The sequence below is a fragment of the Dama dama genome, chromosome 1, assembly GCF_033118175.1.
Source record: "Dama dama isolate Ldn47 chromosome 1, ASM3311817v1, whole genome shotgun sequence".
Classification (NCBI taxonomy): Eukaryota; Metazoa; Chordata; class Mammalia; order Artiodactyla; family Cervidae; genus Dama; species Dama dama.
Window position 1 is genome coordinate 63858942 of NC_083681.1, and position 20340 is coordinate 63879281.

Below are 20340 nucleotides of genomic sequence, written 5' to 3' on the forward strand. Positions count from 1 at the left end.
AAACCAGGAAGGTTTCTCTTCAGGGTAATTGAGTTTGCAGAGTTGGTTCCAGTTCTCGGTATTATCTGGATCTTGACCTGAGGGCAGGCTGCTTTGCCTCTCTGTTTTCTGTCTTCACATCCTTAAAACCTAGGCAGTCAGCTTTGTCTCATCACATCATTGCCTCCCTTTGTCTTTATCAGTCGCCAGGAGATCCTGGGAGCAGAGAGCAAATGGAACCTATGCTGGGGTTAGAACTCTGACGGAATAATGAGACTCTTGCCTGATTTCTCCTGGGGAAGGTTATGACTTTCGAGAAATTAACAATGTGTTCATAAACAGGCTCTGGTATGTTTGATGGTTTTGTGGTTACACTTTTAAACTTACCCAGCAATGACATGCTTGATATGGATTAATGCTCTTGCAGTTGAAGGTCTCATCATCAAATCCAACTTCTGACATTTGCAGTTAAAAATCAAGTAAGTAAGTGTTAGTTGCTCAGTCGTGCCCGACTCTTTGTGACCCCATGGGCTGTAGCACACCAGGCTCCTCTGTCCATGAGATTTTCCAGGAAAGGTTACTGGAGTGGGTTGCCATTTCCTTCTCCAGGGGTCTTCCCAGCCCAGGGATTGAACCCGGGTCTTCTGCACTGCAGGCAGATTCTTTACTGACTGAGCTACAAGGGAAGCCCTTGTAGCTTGATTGTAAAAATCAAGTTTGTCTTGATTGTAAAAATCATGACTGCCATCCATTCTATCATCTTTATCTATCTATCAATCTAATTTGATATAAGTGCCATCTCTTTTACAATAGAGTAAAAGACCTCATACTTTGAAGGAATTCCTCTATGGATGTGATATCCATTGACCCATCTGTCTGTCTATCTTTGTAACCATCCATTTGTCTAATTTGATGTACGTGGTGTCATACTGAAGTTAACCACAGGGTATAACACCTCATACTCTGAAGGGATTTCTCTGTGGATGTAGCAGGCCTAAACATCTAGTTGTTTTTTTTTTTTTGATGGAGGAGGAAGATGTTTTTGCTTTTAAGGGAGGTTTAGCTGAGTCTCAAGTAAGGAAAAGAAACAATACTTAATAAGAACCCAATAAGGACCAGACACATTGTTAGGTATTTTGTATATATACATAAAGACTCCACAAATAAAGTGGTTTATGAGAATGGGGTGACATCTTTCCTTCCCCTTTCATCATTTCCATCTTCAAATGACTCTTCTCATGAATGCCTTAATGGAGTAGTCCTCTGATAGAAAATGAGCAGGGTAAGAGCAGATGAAGACATTGGAGATATAACTGGACCTCTTCAACTAGAAATATTAATAAAAGATCCTGCAATTAAAGGTGGCTGGGACTGGATCTGAGAATCACATCACTTTTGGAGTTGTTTTTGAAGTTAACCACTTCTTGATCACACACCCCCTGCCTCCCACATATGCCCATGCTGTCTCAGGTTAACCTCAGGCAAAACTGTAAAGAAGATCAAGTTTTCTTCCTGGAGTTACACTGGTACTCATAACACCCCACCACCCCTTCCCACCAACACACACACACACACACACACACCCCTGCACACACACACACACACACACAGAGCACCCCCCTGAAGTGGGTGGGGCTGCTAGTTCAGATTGCTCCTGACTCATCCTTTAAGCAAAACCCAGTCTGTTCCTTGAGGGCCCTGCTCTCAGATCTGGAGCTGATAGACTAATTAGGGCTAATGTGATAATGGGCAATAATGACATTTACTGTGTTTATCAGATATGTGTGTTTTAACAAGGCCTTTGGGAAACGAAGGTTGAAGGTAGGGAATGGTGGGAATGTTTAGTGAAAGCCAGGGAGATAGAAGTGTTTTTCAGAGCCCCCTTAAATTATACTTCTAAAACCTTCAAAAACCTTCAGGACCTGCCTGAGTTCTGAGACCCTCCTGGACCTACCCTCCCACCAAGTCTTTTACACCCTCCAGAACCTCAGCAAACACGGCGCCCACACAGGACAACCAACAAAAAAGGAGTGCTACCGTCCACTCACTAGCCCGCCTCCTGTTGGGCAACGGCTTACTTTTTGTTTGTCGTTGCCCATATACAGACTTTCGTTTTTTGCACAAGGAACTTCTTGCTTTTGATCACAAAATCTTTGTCTCTTTGCCAAAACTCAAATTCCCTCTCCCCTCCCATAGAGGGGAGGGCTGGTAGTTAAAGAAATCCACTTAGACACTTAGCTCATGCCAGGCCAGTGTCCAAGGAGACCCAAGGGAGAAAGTTCATAGTATTTTTCCTTGCCAGGAGCTGACATTCACCTGTATTGGAGGAAGGGCGTCTGTGAGCCAGTGAAGCAGGCCCTTGGCCATGGGGGTGGGAATTGTGTGGGTATTTGAAATCCCTCCCTCAAATTTGGATCCTCCCTCAAATTCCATCTTCTTGCCCAAAGTGTGTTGTTGTATTTCTAGTTTCAGCATCTTGGTTTTTCTCTCTTGAGCACCTATACGGAGGGTTGATATATAGTTAAAAAACAAAAGACCATGGAAGTGTCAAGAGGAAGCATCTGGCTAAGCAGACACCAGAGAGTCAGGCCTTTGCGTTGTTGACAGCTGACTCTTACACTTTTTCAACTCAGGGTAGACTCTCCCTCCCAGGACCCTTCCTTCAGATTTTCCAAAGCTCATACCTGGGGCCAGGGGGGATGGGCTTTTAGGGGGGATGGGCTTCTCAAAGTCCACTGAAATTTCCAAGGGTCCATGTCAAGGAGGTAATCATGGCGCCTGGAGAGAGAATTTATGTTTCCAGCAACCTGGCCAGGAGGCCCATAAAAACCTGGTGTCTTTGTGGCCAGGAAAAAGATCTTGATTTTGAAGCAGAGTGGACTGAACACAAATTAGTACATGAAGACAGAGGTTTAAGAGAGCCCCAGAATCCCCTATACCACCATCTCCTCCAGATTTGAGCTTCTGCTTACATCACTTTTACATTCTCTCCTCCTGGTGCTATCTTTGGGGAGCAAGCCTGGTGTTTTTCACCTGAAACAGCCTCTAAGCTGAAAAGAACAGTCACCACCAAATCAATTCCTCATCCATTAACAGGTTGTCTCTCTGTTCTCGAGACACAGGCATAACCTGGTTAGACCTGTTTTGTTTGAACACTAACGTGTGAGTTGGCCAAATGCAAATGAGCAAATGTTTGTAATCCTTTATTTTATTTTTTTAAAGGGCCCGGCAGCCAATCAGAAGAGGGGGAAGTGACTTAGGGAATTCCCGGTTGGTGGCTTATTGCTTAACATCCTACAAAATGATTTAAAATTATTGTCATGTGCATTGATCTTCACTCTGATGAGGGCTCAGACGTGATAACACTCCTGGTTCCCTGTCCCCGTACAAGCTGGCGTGAGTGCTTCTAGCAGTCTTCCCTCCATTCGCCACAGCTATTGGATTTCCCACCCAGAATCTTTAGGTAGATGAGGTAAGTCCTTACTTTTAAACCTTCTTTGGAGTCTGGAATTCAAATACCTGAGTGGAAAGAGAAACCTGCCTTGAATCAGACAGAGGAAAATAAAAGAGACTCCCGGAGGCAGCTGGCAGGAAGTGAACGCGCCTCAGCTGTGTTCACCTCACTGGGTCGTCTTAGGACTTGATTTTGGAGGGCGGCAGGCTGACTTTAAATGCTATCTGAAGGGGCTCCCAATCACTGAATTTAAATGTCCCCTGGTTTCCCTCTCTTTTTGTGACAAAGCCATTTCCCTGGATTGAATTGTGAAATTCTGAAAGCTGGGGACAGGTTCTTCTCAGTGAAGAACTGGTTGGCTAAATTGCTGTTGGGGCTCAGAACACACATTCTCATTTTCTAGAGATGTCTGCTGTTGGTGATTTTCCTGACTCATTCCATTAGTTGTAGGGAAAGGCAGATTCATCTTCAGTATATTCTGGTGTTGGAAAATGGCTGGAAACAGGCAAAGGTGTAATGCACCCACATTAGAAAAAGTGTTCAGGCAGTGTTCAGGCAAGGGTATTGGGGAGCGTTGCACACCTCTGTCCAGAAAACAAAAACAATTTGGGCAAAGAGTTTCGCCATATCACAAGGGGACAGACTAGCCCTTTGTTCCATGATGGGATACTGTGACCAGACAGGCAGACGTGAGTCAGCAGCACCAGATGTCTTCTAAGACAGGGGTTCTTTTGATTTCGTTTGGTCACAGTGGAGAAGTATTGGCCTCCATGTGGCTAGAACTGGAAACAGTGGGGAAATAATCTTCTTGTTGGTAAATGACAATGCCGAGTCAGGAAAGTGACATTTTCACCATCCGTCTTTGCCAAGATTTAGGATACTGCTAGGATTGTGGGAGCATGATCTTGTTAAGATGAAGCGTAAGCTTCTGGGTCTAAGTTCACAGGTGTCTTGCTGCACTGACCTTAGTAACAGGGATAAAGTGAGGGAGTGTTTGGACTGGAGAACTTTTCAATGGAAGGTCTAATTCAGGAGTTTGTTCTGTAGGCATGGCTGAGAGGATGTATTTAGATAGAGCTTTTCACTGCATAAAAGTGTAGTTGGGGCTCATGAGTGGCCATGCGCTAATTCCACTGAGGTCAAGGGAAGAGTTGATTTCCAACAGGAGAGATGAAGTTGTGTTATTAGGAAGAATTTTAGGGGTAAGGGATGCTACCAGGAAAGGCTCTTAAGAGATTTTAAGAATGACTTTATGTATCCCTATAAAAGTTAATACTCTTTAATTCTAAGAAAAGGAGAATGACTTTAATAGCTGTGTTCGGATTTTGTAAAAGGCTCCACTTATCTTCTTTTTGAGAACTTGAGTCCTGAAACTATGAAATAACTCATCAAATTCATCTTTTTATAATCTGAAATCATGTAGGATTACATTATTTCTGCACCATCGCTAATGGCTTATGTGGACAGACTTTAAAAGACAGTGGAACGTGAAATGAAGGTCATTCGAAAATGTGTGATCACATTTGAAAAAATAATAAATATAATGGAGATAATCCTCCATATTTCTAAACTATTTTAGAGAGGCACTTTAGAAGAAAGTAACGTTGAGGGAACAACTTTGCTTTCAGTTTTCGTGCATTACTGTTCAAGATGGCGGCATTATTTGGAAACTTTTTAGGGTGATTGTGGGGAGTGTGATGCCTTAGATCCAGGCCTCATATGTGTGAAAAATCTCAAATTCAATTATATTTTTTTCTTTTGAGTTAAAAAGCATCTATTTTTTAAATTCAAACAATGCCCTTTTGATTTTTTTTTTTTTTTTTGCTTTTTAAAAAAAATATACTGTGAGTGCCTCCAGATGGAAATAATTTGTGCCTTTCTGGACCTCTGAGAAGTCCTATGTTCACACTCATGATTCCACATTTGTGCTCCCTTTAATTTACTATCTTCATGCAGATTCTCTTTCAGTACCTTTTTGATGATTTCAAAGGCCGAAACAAAATGGAAACTGAGAGGCTAAAATATTTACTCAACTGTATTCGATTAGCAAACCAGAAACTGGAAGGAACTCATATCAGGTCCTAGGCCAGAATGTGAGTGCTGTGGGTCAAAGTTCACTTCTAGGAAGTAGAATTTAATGTTGTGGATTCTACTAATATTTTATTTCTTCCTCATCCCCATCTACTCCCCACCCCTAAATTAAGGTTAGCCCTGAATTGTGTTGTTTAGACCATCTTGCTTTTTGAAAGCTCAGTGTAGGAACCCTGTTTAATGTTCAAGTATCAAGCCCAGTTGTAGAGGTTTACACGAATCATTCGAAAGTGATTCAGTCTTTGCCTTGCTTCCTCCAGTTAGAGTCCTCCCTAAGTCCTTTGGAACAGATGGGATTTTCAAAGACCTCTGGGAGGTAGGGTGGGGTGGATACTGACAACACCGTGGTAGAAACTGCTAAAACACTTGAGAGGCAATGCCACGGTTTGGAAGAATCAAATACAAGGTCGGAACCTGATTTTCGGTGATACCTTTTTCTGCCGTTTCAGACCATTTCTCTTGTTAAGATCCCTCTCTGGTAGAATTGAAGTGACAATCATTTCTGTTGTGGGAGAGGCCCCAGTTGGGAGGCTTCGGCTCCATGCGGCTTTGGCGTTGGAGACCTGGCTTCTCACCCTGGTTGTGTTACTGGGTAACCGACCGCGCTGAGCTCTCAGCCAGGGTGAGGCACGCTGGCAGTGCGCGGGGGATGGTCGTCTGAAGACGGAGGCAGGACGGCAGCCGTGTCATGGTGGGGTTCTCTTAAATCTGTTGCACAATCACTGAAGGGACAGGGAAAATAATAAACTTTATTTAACATTTTCTTGTCTAGTTTTTCATAATAGGATTTTAAATCATATGATTTGTTTTGAGGAGCAGCCATTGTGCTCTTATTAGATATATGTGACTATTATGTTTATTTAAATCAGACAGGGCTTTAAAGGTCCAGGCTATTAAGCTGTGCAGAAAACAAAGAGTGCAGTGAGGGAGAATGGGTCATGTTAAGATGGAACATATATTCAAGCCAAGTGGCTTTGATGTCAGGAAGCTAAGATGTGCCGGAGTAGAAGTTTTCATGGATCCCTCAGAGTTATTTGATTAACGAATTATCGGACTTCAGAGGGGAAAAAAATTTCTTTACAGATTCTCCTTGAAGAATTCCAGACTCGTGTTTTTGAGTGATGGGAGCACGGCGTAGACCAGGCAGGGTGCGGGACAGCCCAGGACTGGCAGTCAGGAGATCTGGGTTTGTAGTCCCAGCAAAGCTGTGTGCTCCCAGCAACACACTCCACCTCTCTGGGCTTTTGATTCCTCATTTTGAAACCTGGTCATCCTTAAGATACACTTCGGTCCTCAGAATCTGTTGACTGGGGAAAGCTAGCTACGTCTAGAGGTCAGCAGGTTTAACTTGGGGCTGTGAAAGCTGAGAATGGGATGAGAGATGCCCTCATAAGGATGAGACAGGAAAGAAGACCAGTGGGAGCCCTTAAATGGCTTCCTTGGGGTCTTCAGAATTTTGGCCCAGGGATATGCCTTGTGGAGGTACTGCAGACTGGATACCGGGAGACTTTCCCAGGGGTGCTTGAGTCAGTTCCCATGACAATATCCCATCTTTGTTCATTGTCTCATTTATCTGAAGTCAGCATGGGTATAGCAGCAACTGCAGCTGACTGTTCTGTGGCCTCTGGCAGCCGCTAGCACTCCCCGGTAGGCACTCTAATGCCCTTTTCTGTAAAACCCCGAAGCAGCTGGCTGAAAAGTGGATATTCAGGCCCCCATAGAGGCCACTCAGATTGTGTGGTGCTGGTCAGCTCACTTGACTGATTGTCCATGAATTACTGGGTAGACTGGATGGGTGTGGGCTCACCTCCTATAGAGGAAGACCTGAGGGGTCATCAGAAGAGGAACATGGCTGGCCTAGCCACTGGGCAGCCCATCTGGAGATGCCAGTCTTTCCAGAGGCCCTCGGCCTGAGTCTGGAAAAATCAGAGCTTGTAATAGAATCAAGCAGGATGGCCCATTTAAAGAGGCTCCCAGGGCTTTAATTGGCCTTGTTTTAAAAGAAGTACCCTGTAAAATACTCCTTTGAAAATTGATTTCACTAGCACCTAACCACATTCTGTCTTTGGTCTGTTTTACGGGGCTGAGCCCCTTGTTCTGGTTCATTGGATTAATATTATGTCTTCTCTTCCAATTTTCCCCCACACCCTGGCCCTAAGAGTTTCCTTCCTGTCCTTTTTCAGCAGCATCTTCATTATTATTAAGGGTATCTATTTATTTTAAATATGACCAGCATTTTAAACATGCTTTGTACATTCCAAATGTGCCTCTGATGAAAACCAAGTCCCAAATCAAAAGGAGCCAAAAGGTCTACTATAATATTTTGATTACTGGACTATTAGACTACTTCATGAACCCCACTATTATAATAACTACTTATTTTTACTTTTGTAGGTCCTTGTCCAGATGAGCACTTGTTTTTTGATGTTGTGATGAATTTAAAAGTTCCTATTTAGCCATGTACCCCTCACTCTGTATCCTAGTCACCACATAAATGGCCTTGGGGACTAGGCCTTTATGGGCGTGATTGTGGTGTATTTAAAAGTTCTTATTCAGCCACATACCCCTCACTCTATATCATAGACATCACATAAATGGCCTTTGGCGTTAGAACTTTATTGGTCCAATTGTGGATTTGAGAAATTTTAGCTCACCTGCCATCCCTTTCTTGACCTGATGCAGACTTCTTCCAAAAGTCTATCAAGTCTTTGTTGGACTATGAAAGAAGTCTGCTACTTTTATATGTGACAATAGGGCTTGGATCATATGACTCTCTCAAAGAGGTTTTTGAGGGTTCCCTCTGAGGAACCTTTAAAAAAATTCTCTCATAAGGACTAATGATATACTCTATTAGAGGAGGTAAGTAGGGCCTGAAAGGTAAAGATTATTTCAGCCTTGTCTCCATGGTAACTACTGACAAGACTTGTTTTTTTCCTTGCAACTGGACTTTAGATTTGGCCTCAATTCAACCTCTGTCTCAATTATGTCCACTGAGAAAATCAGAGGACACCTAGCTTACCTTTCTAACTCCCTTGACCAGAGGCTGTGGCTTGAGAAACATGGGTGAAGTGTAGACTTTAACGGCTTGTGTATCTCAAGAGGCAGGGGGCTATGGGTTTTTGTTGCCTGGAAGCAGTTGGAATGTGGTAGAAAGAACACAGGTGTTCTGGTAAAGTCAGAACACCTGGGTTCACATTCAACTTTGTCACGGAGCAGCTGAGTGACACTGGGTGAATTATCTAAGCTCCAGAATATAAGTTTCCTCATCTGGAAAATGGGGGTAATAACATCTGCACAGGTTGTTATAAGGATTAAATTAGACAAAGAATCTGAAAGCATCTGGACCCACGCTTATGAGTAAACAATTAGTAATTGTGGAATGGAATTGGAGGATCAGTCCTCAACCTGGGTGTTTTCAGTGAGTCTCTCTTGAGGAGGAATGGCTGGATAATTCTGGGATTTTGTTTTGTCAAAATGATCAATGTTGGTTCTGCATTGTGACCTTGGTAAGCGGGGTTTTCAGTGGGGAAGGTAGGTAAGCAGGGAGGTAGGATGAGCCGTGTGAAGGGGGATCTCTTAGCGGAGACTTTTGTTGAGCTGGCTGCAAACCACCACCCACGGGAGCCTCAAGGAAGACCTGGGAAAGGTACATAGCAAGTTTTTTTTTTTTTTAATCCTGTCTTGATGCCTGGCATGTAGAAGCCTCTAGAAGAAACTGATCTCCTTCCCGGCAGTCCACATGACTAATCACAACTTTATATGCTTTGCCCACCCCTTAAATTCTTGAGTGTCTCCAGATACTTAACTGGCCACAGCATCTAAGGCATTAATCACTCTGGGTATTCTAGAGGCTTTCAAAAAAAATGCTACTTATTTTGGCAAGGCACTATGGGGTCTACCTCCTGTAAATTGTTCTAATGAGGCTTCTGGCCATGTAGAAGTGGTACCTAGAGGCTCTTTGAATTAAACAAGCAGTCCTTACTACAAAAACAGGAAATGTTTCTAACCTGGGATCCAAGGATCTCTTACTGTCCATGGGGATAAATCAGAGGCTTTGTGGACTTGGATGTGAAAACAAATAAAATTTTTATTTTCAGTAATTTAAAATTCAATATTCAATGTGAATTCAATTCAATTTCAGTACGACTGTAGCGTACTGAACTCCTCAGTAGCAAGAGCTGTAACTGGTTGTCACCCAGAGAAATTACAGATATTTCAATATCACATTGCACTTGTTACAGATGTCTTAAAATATCAATATTCATCACTAGTTTGATATCATGGAAGTTATTGAACCTGCACTAGCTATTCTTGTTTAATATACTAATAAAGAAGCACACGGCATCACTGACTCAATGCACGTGAGTTTTGGCAAACTCTGATGGTGAAGGACAGGGAAGCCTGGCGTGCTGCAGTCCATGGAGTTGCAAAGTCAGAAAAGACCGAGCAACTAAACAACAACAACAAAGAAGCACATATATTTTTATGTTATCACACATTTATTTCTAAAAGTATTTTGAAAATTGTATTTCAATACAAACTTCCTTTCTAATCTTAGTATTTTACTTTGTCATTTCAAAAGTGTTGTTTTGAGGAGTCCATAATCCTCAGTGCAAGATGGGTTCACAGTATAAAGAGAAGGCTAAGAATCCCTAACTCATAGCACTCTCTTACACACAGCTGATGAAATGAACAGCAGTAGCTAATAAACAGTTTCTATCAGAGTGGGGTGTGTTTTCTTCCCACCCATCGTTCTTGTCTATGGGTAGCTTTGGAGTTGTCAAGGGACCTTGGCATCATGAAGATAATAGCAATAATAATAATCATGCTAATAACAGCTAAAATGTGTTGAGTGCTGCCATAAGCCAGTTGCTATTACAGGCATGTTCCAGGTCATATTTTTTTTTATTCTTCTAACTACTTTAGGAGCTTTAGACAGCAAAGTGTCCCCTTGCCTTCCATGATGATAGAGCAAGGGCATAGGTGAAGGCAGGAATTGGCACTGACCCCCTGGGATAGGGCTGGGGTCAGCGGAATACAGCCACGCAGTTATTCAGGGTCCAACACTTAGAAAGCACCGTGATTGGTTTAACACTCTGTTGTTGCTGTCTTGAAGTTCTTAACACATTTGGGACAAGGGGCTCTGGATTTTCCTTTTGCATTGAGTCCTGCCAGTCACGTAGCTGGGCTCCCTTTGATATGATGAAATTATTCAAATGTGTGACAACTCCTGATGCTGGGAAGCTGCAGGGAGAGCCCCGGCTCCTTCTTATCATGCTCATCTAGCTGACCTCGGCTGTTTTGATTTGATCATTTGGAGTGTCAAAGATGTCCACTGAAGCAAGGGGAGGAATACCTGAATAATCAGCTGGAAGGGATTTGATCCCTGGGAAAAACCTTTTTGATTGGAAGTCCCTTGCCTTGCTGAGGAGTATTTTCATGTGTTATTTTCTAGAGGGCTTACTCCACAGGTCAGAGAGCTAGAGGAAGCAGAATGAAGTGTGTTCTGGAAGGGAAAATGAGACCCGGTATGCCTAGAGTCTACCGGTCTTGCAGCAAAACTCTAGAAAGGAACACGACTTTTTTGTCTATGGTTGTTTAATGATTGTCTGTACAAAGAGAAAACCCTACTTCTTCTAAAGAGGAGATGCTCTAACGCATGAAAAAATTCATGTATTATTTGTTTCTTACGTTGCAAAGATGATGCTGGAATGAGTCTAGTGAAGTCCTGTCTGTTTTATGGCTACGTTTTTACAAACAGTTGCAGGGTCATGGGTATGACGGAGGTCGGGGAAAACTTTCCTAGACTTCTCAGAGGGATGGAATGCAGGCTCCCAGACCCCTCCCCTCATCAGCGTGAGGTCCACGACACAGTGGGTCTGACATCAGGACCCATGTGTGATGGCTTAGTCGTCAGATGCTTTTCTAAAGGAGGCATAATTTCCCCTTAATTTTTCAATTTCCTTGTTATTATTACCGCTCTTTTATCATGGCTAATAAGTCTGAAGTGACTTCAAGCAGCCAAGCCCAATTGCTGAGTCAACCTGGGGCTTTCAACTGGAAGCCAGGCTGAAGTTTTGACAGATGGGTTTGGGTGGACATGAACGGGTGTTTTGGTAGCATCCACACGGATGGATACTAAAATAACTTTCAACTCAGGGCACAGGGATGCTTAGCATGCTTCATGCTCACATTTGGGGGAAAAAATTATACAGCTGAACTTAAAGGAGCTCAGCTTCAAAAAAAAAAGTGTGTGATCCTAAAAGAGAATCACCTTGACTTTGGAAATACAAGGGTCCATTTTCAAAGCTACAAAAAGTTATATGGCACTTGCCCTCCACACCCCAATACATTTATTATAATACATCCAACCATCTACTAGCTTTGTGTCTTTGAGTAAGTTACTCAAGTTCTCTGTGCCTCCTTTTCTGTAAAAATGGAGATAATACTAGTATCCACATCTGGGGTTATTGCAAGGAGTGAATGAGACAATTCCTGTAAAGTGTAGCTCAATGCCTAGCACATCATAAACACTCAATAAATATAAACTGTCATCCTCATAATAATTTTGACTGCTGTTTTGTAATTATACCATCTGTGAGATCCCAAATCGGTGGCTGTTGATTTTTCCCTGGCTGGGGCATCTCAGTCTTTCTCTGGGAAGAAACTTTAATCTCGACCTGGTCAAATCCATTGTCCCAGTCCATCCCAACCCTTCCTGGCTCTGATTCCAGCCTCTTAACCTCCCTCCACCCTTCCCGCATTCCTGCGTCCTGGGTCTTATTTATTTTTCAGTCAACTGAGGGTGTTGTTAAATCTTTTATTTTTCTGGCTGCCCAGTTTGGTTCTGAGGCAGTCCACTCCCTGCCCTGCTCATGACAAGAATGCTTGGGAATGCTCAGCCAGCCATATCCCTCCTCTTGTCAGAACACCCTGTTCTTAACGCTCCTTGAGAAGAGGCGTTTCGGAGGCTTCCCCCCCACTGCTGTGACCTCCCCTCCCCATTATGCCAGTGGTCTGGTGATAATGAAAGCCCAGTGGCTGAGAGAAAGCTGCGGGGAGGTGGTAATCTCGGGGAACATCACGCATTGCCCGCACGTCCCAGGTTTTCCGCTCAAGGCTTAAAAAAAGAGATATTAAGAGGCTCTGCCTGACAGTGTGTTGAAGGCTAGGTAATGATGCCACCGCTTAATTAGTGTTGTCATGATCTCCATTTGAGTGATTTGTTTAGCTCTTTGTAGCCCTTTCTGGCTTGAGCACATCATGTGATATCGACAAACTGTTGGGAAATGAGAGCGTGGTGATGCTTGAATTAATGTGGGCATCATACAGTGAACATCTTAGGTCCTTTTGATAGGACACCTGGGATCTCAAGTCACTTGGCAGGACATGAGTGAGTCTACACAGCTTGCCTTGGAGGTAGGTATGGCTAACCTCCTTTCCCCATTGGGAAAGCTATGGTCCAGGGACTGGGGGTTTTCAAATTATGCTCATCGCCCAGGACTGAATGAAAGAAGCCTTTGGGAGAGCCACGCTGAGTCTCTGCTTGGGGAGGTAACCCAGAGACCACACCTACTCCCCGAACTTACTGACTTTTGGAAGTCAACCATTTGGAAGAGTGTGGTTTGGGTTATGATCGTACCCTGGCAGCCCCTTCTCTGGCCTTGTTCATCTGATTCAGGATCTTAACCTGGGCTGGCTGGAGGCTGGCCATGTCATTCTGCAGATCTCAGACACCCCTCAGCGCCCTCGTAGAGCCAGCCAATGGAACAGTACAGTGTCTTCTGGCTCCTGGGCCCTGCCAGCTCTGGCTGGTCTCTTCGATACCACCTTTTCTTCTCAGGGAGTGGGAGGATAGCATTCAAACTGAAAGCGCTGGTTTTTCTTTGGTTTTTATAGGAAAAACAAATTGGCATGAACGCTCCGTCAAACCAGCTCAGGCTGTTTGGGCAGATGCCTTTCTTTGCTTTTTTTCTGTTTATTTTCCAACAAATCAATGCTTAACTGAGTTGTTATTGGAGCAGAGCAACAGGTGCAAAAAAATAACTCTGCTGCCAACTCAAATGAAAAGGTAGGGCTTATACCCTCTGGGAGGTATTCAGAAGATAACAGGAGCCCCTGCCAGCAACTGAATTAACAGGTCTGTTTATGGTGGGTTTTATGTTAACCTGCCCCTAACCCTCTGACACATAAACACGCTATTGTCTCAGGGAGAGACATGCAGCCATCCAGACAACCAGCTGCTTTATTCTGTCCTGCGTGGAGATTGGTTTTGGCTGAGGCTGCTTTGTGAAACTCATGGCTGCCAACTCCAGGTCTTGATGAGGGTTTCCTGTGAAGCCAAGGGCTCGGGGTTGTTGGAGAAGGGAGAATCAGTCCTGGTTTTATTTTTGAAATTAATTAATTAATTAATTAATTTTTAATGGGAGGATAATTGCTTTACAATGTTGTGTTGGTTTCTGCTGCACAATGAAGTGAACCAGTTATATGTAGACATATGTCCCCGCCCTCTTGAGCCCTGCTCCCAATCCCCCGTCCCTCCCGTCTAGGCCATCACAGAGCCCGAACTGAGCTCCCTGTGCTATCCAGCAGGCTCCCACTAGCTATTTATTTTACACACAGTAGTATATATATATATGTCAACACTACTCTCTCAATTCGTCCTATCCGCTCCTTCCTCCCCTGTGCCCACAAGTCTATTCGCTACACCTGCATCTCTATTCCTGCCCTAACCCTGTTTTTTAAGGGAGTTGAAGTTCTTTCCAAGCGTGGTCATTCCCAAATGCCAAAGCAGGTCACCTGGCTCTCTCTGCTCTAGTTCTACTGTAACCCCAGCAGGAGATGGCCAATGAGGCCAGATGACCTTGGAAAGAGCTATTATATCATTTTCAGAAGGGGTGCCCTTGCTGGACAGTCCAATTGAGCAGGGCAGCTTCTGTGTTTTGTTCACTCTTATGCCCCCAGCACCTAGTATAGTGCCAACATCTAGTAGCTCATCAATGAATATCTATTAATTGGAAGGGATCAATATCTGTACTAGCAGGGCAAACATTTCTTGATGATTGTTTCTCTCCATTGAAGGCTAAAACACCAGTTTTCTTTGGTATGAGGTCTAAAAGCCAGGGTGGTTAAGTAATCTTTGGAAGAGCTGTTGTGGGGGTAGGATGGAATAAGGGGTGACTCAGCCAGTTATGAAATCCCCTTGATGGAAATAATCATTACAAAAATCCTCCGCAAATGCTGTGTTCTCAGGACTTTGTTTGGCCTTCACAGACTTATACTTGTTAAGTTGCTGAGCACTGTTGCATTGAACAGTTTGGTAGTACTAGATGTTAGGAACTGCTTTACTTCAAGTTAGGCAATAAGACAGGGAGAGAATCTCCACAGATGAACTGAAGCTTGAGTTCTTCGAATTGAAATGTGTTGCCTCTGACTTTACGAGGACTTCCTGGTGTTTATGGATGTTTATTTTAGGGCCAATATCTGCTGGAGTTCGTTATCTTGTTGTGGGAACTTGAGGGAACTCAAGTAGATGAGTCTTTAACCAGAAGCTCTTAATGGTAAGAGTGCTTAAGGATTGGTGAAGGTGGAGTCTTAAAAGCATAGATTCTGATTCACAGGTCTGGGTAGGACCTCAGGAAACTCCAAGTTTAACTTCTTGGGGGCTGATGATACAAGTCGCCTGTAGACCAATCATGTGGCCTCTTCAGTCAAGTAGGAAAATAAGCATTGTAAAATTAATCTCCCAGTTCCCATACCTATGCCTTTCCAAAGACTTATGGAGACCTCGGTTGTAAAAGTAGGTTGGGTTTTGTTTGTTTTTGCTTTTATTTTCTGCTATGTGTTGTTTATGGTTACTTTGTTTTAGAAGAGAGATCAAGGATTAGTCAGGAGAGAGATACTGAGGTTCAGGGTGGTGGGGTAGACGGTGAATTTTTTACTACATTGCCGAGCAGAGGTCTAGAATGACTGTCCTGGACGCAGCCTGGTTCCTACTTCAGCTGCTGATAGACAGGGACAGGGAGGCCCTTCCTGCTGCCATTGTAGGAAAACTATGCAACACTCATGTCAAGTAAGAGCAAGAATAAAAACTCTCAGGGCTTCTCTCAGAGGTCAGGGTAGACTTTCTTCTGACTCTGACTCCATTACAAGTTTTCTTTTCATTTCAACCCTAAATGAGTGCAACAGAGATTTTGTTTTAAAGATCCATGGTGTCAATAGATCTGTAGCGGTCAGTGGATGGTCTTTGGAGGGCCTTTTGCACAAAATATGTGCAAAACTTGGTGTGAATGTGCAGTTTGGGGAGGAGAGAACCATAGTTTCTCTTGAGGTCTGAAAAGATTCCGTGACATTCATGTTTCAAAGCTTGCCCTATCCTTAGTTAGTCATAGCTGAACACGATTGATAAAGGCCCCTGAGATCATATAAGGGAATCTTGTTTTTTGATCAATTTTGGTTCCTGTCCCCTGTCAGTGTCTGTTTCTTGTCTGAACTGTCACTGAGACTGATAAAAATCAGCATAAGATGCATATTTTCAACTGGCTTATAGTTAGTAAAGTGTACCTATAATGAATCGACTCTCAGGCTCCCACTATGGCATCATTGCTCATGTAAACCCTTGAAAGCCCAGGAATAATGCTTCCGATGTTGCCCCTGGGAACATGAAATGTCTGTCTTGAAACACATTATGAGGGTATGAAATTGCCTGTGATGTAATCCCGAGAGGATCAAATACATTCCCCAAGCTTGATTCACATTTTGATTCATTTGGAAAACATGAATTATCATCTTTGTTACATTCAGTTAGATTTCACATGTACTTGAATTTTCTTTTCTCCTCACTGGGAGTAGTTCTCTTGAAATGACAGTCATATTGAAACAGGAAGTCAGTAAGCTGTTGCAACATCCTTCGGGCAAATGCTGTGAATTCACCTGCTGGTAACTTTGATTAAGGACTGAAAATGGTCTGCATAGTGCTGTCATTGCAAAAGCGATTATTTAAAATGCCCAATTGCTCCTTGGGCTTGAGGAGTAAAAACACCCACATGAGGCAGTATTCTGAGGCAGTTTGGGGATGATGTGGTTGAATGAATCAGGGATCTGGGAAGAAGGCAGACTGTGGCTTTGACTCTCAGTCCCCTAGGGCTGGGAACAGGGAATGCAAGCAAAGCCCTGCTTATGATCTGCCGTGTGGCCCTGGTGGCTTCCAGTGTATCTTCACCCTCCCAACAGAAGAAAACCCTACTTTTTGAACTAATTCAGTTCTAATTCAGATGAAGCATAAAGAATTGTGAATTGGTTTATTTCTAAACTATAAACTAAAAATCATTTTATTGAATCATACAAGGAATAGTCATATGTGTATGCAAATATATTCGTGTATTTACATGTATAGATTAATATATTTGCATGAATGTATAAATACTCCTTTTATGATACCTGGGTTTGATCCCTCAATTGGGGAAGATCCCCTGGAGGAGGGCACAGCAACCTACTCCAGTATACTTGCCTGGAGAACCCTAGGAACAGAGGAGCCTGGCGGGCTACACTCCATAGGATCACAAAGAGTTGGACACGACTGAAGCAATTTAGCACACATAAATCTATTTTAACGGCTAAAAGTATCATAGATAAAACTGGCCCTAAATATTCCTATCTGAGTATATTGTAGGTATGGAAAAACGATAACGGAATTCTGCCCTTTCATTCCAAAAAGAACTCTTGAATATATTGAGAAGAGAGATGACTTCAGGTTGCTCTGGAAAAAAAGAAATGTGTTTCAATCAGGGTCCCTGCATGATTGAATGACGCAGAGAACTTTGGAATCTAAGAGAAACCTGGCAAAGGTGTGAGGCCCCAGGTGGCACAGGGAGAATGCTGTGACTATGTGTAGGATGGGGCTGGGGCTGAGGATGAGCTGAGGGCATCTTTCTTCTTTGGCAAAGCACCCCCATCTCGGCAGAAAGTGCCCAGGGTTTGTTGCTAGACACTCAGAGTTTGAATTCTCTGCTAGTTTCAGTTCTTTCAAAACTGTGTGAGCTAGAACAAGTGACACAACCTCTTGGAGCCGCAGATGAACCATTTGCTGAATGACATAATGCCTTACAGAGCAATTGTGAGTACTGACTGACATAATGGATTTAAAACTTCGAGCACAGAGGCAGCAGATTTAAAATGTTCAATAAGCCCTAGCTACTGTAGTATATGGCCACTGTTATTATTATTAATTCAGCACTTGGTCTTAGGTCTCAGTAGCCCCACCACAGAGCAAAAGACACACCTTGCTCTACATGAGCGAGCCCAGGCTGGGCTGTGTTTGTCTCTGCTGGCAGGTCCTCTCTGTATGTTTAAGAGAGACCAGTGGAGCAGGGCTGGGCCTTGCTAGGAGTCCCGAGCCTGGGCAGAGCCTCCTGGGCTCCGGAAGGCATGGCTCTGGTCCTTTGCCAAAGTTCCAAGGGAACCTCCTTCTGCTCACTTTTCTGTCCTTATGGGCTCAAATCCCAGACCCCTTCTAGTAATTGCGCAGTTCGTGTGCTAAGGGACCCTGTAGGATAGAGATCTGCAGTCCGTCTTCTGCCGGGAGCTCCCATCTTAGACGAGCTGCTGCCCTGTGCACCTGCAAGCCAGCCGTGGTGTGTGGGAGCAATGCGCTGGGGTGGCAACCCAGGGCCTGCAGAGGTGTGCCCTCCCACTGTCGCTGGCAGCAGCAGGCAGCATGTGTCTGGTGGCACGAAGGGGAGCAGGAAGCAGGCGGAGGGGCAGAGCCCGGCTTCTGTGAGCAGGGGCTCAGAGACGTGTCCATCGCTCAGCCTAATGGTGTGTCGCCCAGCAGAGCAGGATGGGGCTGGGGAGGCCCGAGTCCAGCCCTAGGCTAGAGTGTGGCAGCTCATTGGGACTGCTGAACATTATGTAGATGGTAGAGGTTAGAAGCCTTGCTTGAAATAAACTTAACCCTCAATTTCCACCTTGGAGGCTCAATGAAATAATAAGTCACAACACAATAAATAAAAGATAATAATAATAATTAGGGACTTCCCTGGTGGCTCAGATGGTCAAGAATCTGCCTGCAATGCAGGAGATCTGGGTTCAATCCCTGGGTCGGTGAGATCCCCTGGAGAAGGGAATGGCAATCCACTCCAGTATTCTTGCCTGGAGAATTCCATGGACAAAGGAGCCTGGCAGGCTACAGTCCATGGGGTTGCAAAGAGTCGAACACTACTGAGCGACTAACACTTATTAGCTCGTATTCACCAAGTACTTAATATGTAAATTGTGATATGTGTAATATGTATCAAGCATTCTACTGGTATGGCCTCATTTTGTCTTTCAACAACCCTTTTCATAGCATCCCCATTCTATTAATGAGGAAACTGAGACCCAAAGAAATTTAATCACTTGTCCAAGTGATTAGTCAGTTGGCAAAACCAGGCATTGAACCATGGCCATTTGACTCCACAGCCTGGTGCTTCCCCCCATTGCACCACCCTGCCTCTGAAGAGTCTACCTCAACCCTAAGAATATTGCCCAAGCCAACCAACACAGTTCAGAGAGAGATTTCTGGGCAGACCCCACGGTGACAGCTAACATTTCCTGACATACTATGTGAGAATTTTACAAACATTCTCATTTGATCCACACATCAACTCCAATTTCTTCCACCTTTTATCATGGGGGAAAGTGAAACTTTAAACAGGATGGTACTTCCCCAGGGTCAACACAGCCTGCCAAGGAGCAGAATCAAGATTTCAGTCCTCACCATCTGAGTCACCGTGAGAACTGCCCTCTAGAAGCATAGCAACGCTGGGCTGGGTTTGAAGCTCCTCACACCTTGAGTACGTCCTTGCAACCCAGATGTTAGTGAGATTCTGTCTCTGTGACTGGTCTCACCCACTCCCAATTGAGTTGCTGAGCAACAGTTAAAATGTGACACTCTTAAACTTTAGGGTCAGGCTAGGTGTTCTGCTGGCCCCCTCCCCAATCCGTTGGTCTTCCTGGTGCATGGTGGTCAAGCTGGTGCTGGATGGGAATCCACCCTTGATGAAGGTCTGGTAGGGTGGGTACAGAAGTGGTGGGTTGTCTCTATATGTGGGTGGCCCAGAAATAGTCTGAGTCGGTAGCAATTTAGGGCACTGTGGGTGCTTGTGTTTAATCCCAAGGGGCCCCTTACCCAAGTGGGGAATAAAGAGTGATTCTGGCCACCCCAGCATAGCACAGTGCTGCCTCTCCGCCAAATTGGGTTCGGATTGGCCAAACCCTAGTGGCCCAGGGAGTTACTGCCTATGGTAGAAGAGTGTCCGACTGGACGGCTGGCATCAGGGACCATCTGCTGTAATTGATTGGATCCCACCCATGGTTCCTCCTCTTGAAATAAAGAGCAGACTTCTATCATCCAAAGTGTCAGTGTTAGAATTGTGGTGCAAAGGGTGATGTCTTGGGTGAATGTGGAGGAATCAGTGAAGAGAAAGCACATGGAAAAACCTTGTATATCTCAGTGCATTTCAATCTTTTGGTTTGAATTAAAACTTACTTTTTTCTTTTTCTGATATGCATTTTTCAATACTCCAAGTAACAATTTATGCTGTGTTCCCAGAATACATACTATGTGAGACTGGACAAAGGGGGTCCAATAGTCAGTGCATTTTCATAAACTTCCACCTAGGAGGCAGTTACCGGGTATGGGTATGACGAGGCATTGTGCCAGGGGCCCCATGGTCCTGAATCTCCTTCAGTCTTCCAGCAAGCCTAGGTGGCAGTTTCCCAGGAGAGGATATAGCAGCTCAGAAAGGCTAGTCCAAAGTCACCACACCAGCAAGAAA

At 44.1% G+C, this 20340-nt stretch overlaps 1 protein-coding gene across 4 annotated transcripts in view; it reads left to right on the forward strand.

Annotated features, from left to right (window-relative positions):
* Positions 1 to 3299: 3299 nt before the first annotated feature.
* The window catches only part of EHF (ETS homologous factor), a 39650-nt gene continuing 22609 nt past the window's right edge, over positions 3300 to 20340 (forward strand). For all 4 annotated transcript variants that reach the window (XM_061151773.1, XM_061151783.1, XM_061151800.1 and 1 more), the window contains exon 1: positions 3300 to 3451. The gene's annotated coding sequence lies outside the window, so the exon portion shown is untranslated. The remainder of the gene's footprint in view (positions 3452 to 20340) is intronic.